Genomic DNA, 2,158 nt, shown 5'->3' with positions numbered 1-2,158 from the left:
TATGACCTATTTGAGCCAATGCAGATGAATGAAGTTATCTCAGGACGAGACCGCCCTGATTGTAAAGCAAAACGTGATTGGCTATAGCGAGATCGTGCTACGATTGGTCAGCGAATGTGGCTGTTATCTGATTGGCTTGAGTAGACGGTGGGTGAAGACCACGTATTTGTGGATTGTCAGCACGTCTTGACACAAGAAATGTTTCACAATTCACAAATGCACAGGACGCGATTCACAAATGCGTGCAGCTATCTACAAATGCACATGACACGATTCACAAATAAATGCCAGGCAAAGTTGTGGTTGTGACATAAATATATATTTGTGAATTTTTTATTTATTTTCAAATCTAATTTTATTTATTTGTGAATTTAATTCATGTTTGTGAAACTTTAAGATTAATTTGTGGATCTAATTCTATGTATTTGTCAATATGTTTAATGTTTGTTAATCTCTTCACATTTATTTGTGGATCTTAATCTATTTATTTGGAATTAAGCAACAAATCTATCTCCATAGCCGAATCCCGGACATTTTGGGCAATTAAGAAATCCCAGCCGGACGTATTTTTGTAGGTCTAAAAAGAGGACATGTCCGGGGAAAAGAGGACGTATGGTCACCCTAATTTATAATCTATTGCTAATCGATGTATTCTTTTTAAAGTAGTATATGGAACTTATTTTCTGCCTCATTCTGTGACAAGAAGCCTCATCAGATCACAAAGGAAGCATTTGACTGGTGTTGTGGAGTAAAAAGGTTATAATGTTCTCTTTTGTTGGACAACAGGTTTAGAAATGTAAATACAAGGGAGGTTTAGCTTTAGGCATTTTAATTTAAGCATGTTTAGCTTAGTTAACGGAAGGCTACCTGCTGCCATCAGAGCAAGAGTAATTACTGCATTCACGCGCTCCTCGGATGCTCTCATTTCCGGAGTTGTGCTTTTAAGTCGGAATGTGAAAACAAAATGGACTCTCGCTACTACAAAGATGTGTTGGATTTGTATTATTAGAGCTTTCCGACTTGAGTTCACGTGCATTTTCTCAGTCTGGAAATTATTTTTCACGTGCTGTGCCAGTGATGATGCTTCTTACGTCCGTTTCGGATGCACCGAAATCTGCGTTCGGATTCAGTTCTAGTACATACCGGTTACATAGGTATCGGTGCCATATTGGTAACGGGTTTCGTTACCCAACCCTAGATGCTAACGGTCTAATCAGATTCAATGCTCTATGCTAAGCTACAGCTAAAAGTGCAACAGCCAGACCCGGAGATCGGTTAATGGATTATAAAATGGTAAAACTCAACTGTTTAACTCTAGGGGAGTAGGAAAATTAGCCTATTTTCAAAAACAGTGGAGTGTTCCTTTAAAAGACAAGCAGGGTCAAGCAAAACAGCATATCAGCTAAGTACAAATGACACAAAGACCATTTTTGCAAACTTTTAAAATTTTATCTGGTGGGTTCTTGTACGTTTGTTGGTCAAAGGTTTGGTCAAAGCCAGGAGCAAAGTCTAACATCATGGGTTTCCAGTTTCAAAATCTGTCTTATCTTTACATATATACAATCATTCATACACTACAATACCACAAATCAGCATAAAATATTGATTGTACATAAATATGTTAATATTTATAACCCTTTCATTCTGCTATGCTCTAAAACTAAGCCTACTAATGGAGTAAGCAATTCAATGCCAAACATTTCTGTTAACAGAAATCAAAATTATAATAGCAAGAAAAATAATCCCAGATAAACAAAACACACACACACACACACTATATATATATATATATATATCCATAAATAGTGTTCAGGAGGTCTAAACTTAAAAATCCTATCCACCTTTTTCTTTAACGCGGAAGTAAGCCTATGGGTGAGACTTCCGGCTATTTAGCCGCTATAGGTAAATTACGAGGAGAATAACAACGTGCAGTAAACAGTAAAACTGTTTGCACTACAAACCAGTGTGTTCATAATTAAGATAATACATTAAAATAATATAAGACACACCAACTTTCAATATCAAGCAGCAAAACAAACTGTTTTGTTCAGCTAAAAATAGCTGGATGGAGTGGACGCAGATGAGACCAGAAGCCAGACCCATAGACTTTACAAATGGCCGCGCCCATTTTTACAACAAGAACAAGGTGGATTGGTCT

The sequence above is a fragment of the Sinocyclocheilus grahami genome, unplaced genomic scaffold (assembly GCF_001515645.1).
Source record: "Sinocyclocheilus grahami isolate Dianchi unplaced genomic scaffold, SAMN03320097.WGS_v1.1 scaffold526.1, whole genome shotgun sequence".
Classification (NCBI taxonomy): Eukaryota; Metazoa; Chordata; class Actinopteri; order Cypriniformes; family Cyprinidae; genus Sinocyclocheilus; species Sinocyclocheilus grahami.
The sequence above is the reverse complement of the archived record's forward strand: the minus strand, read 5'-3'. Positions refer to the sequence as shown.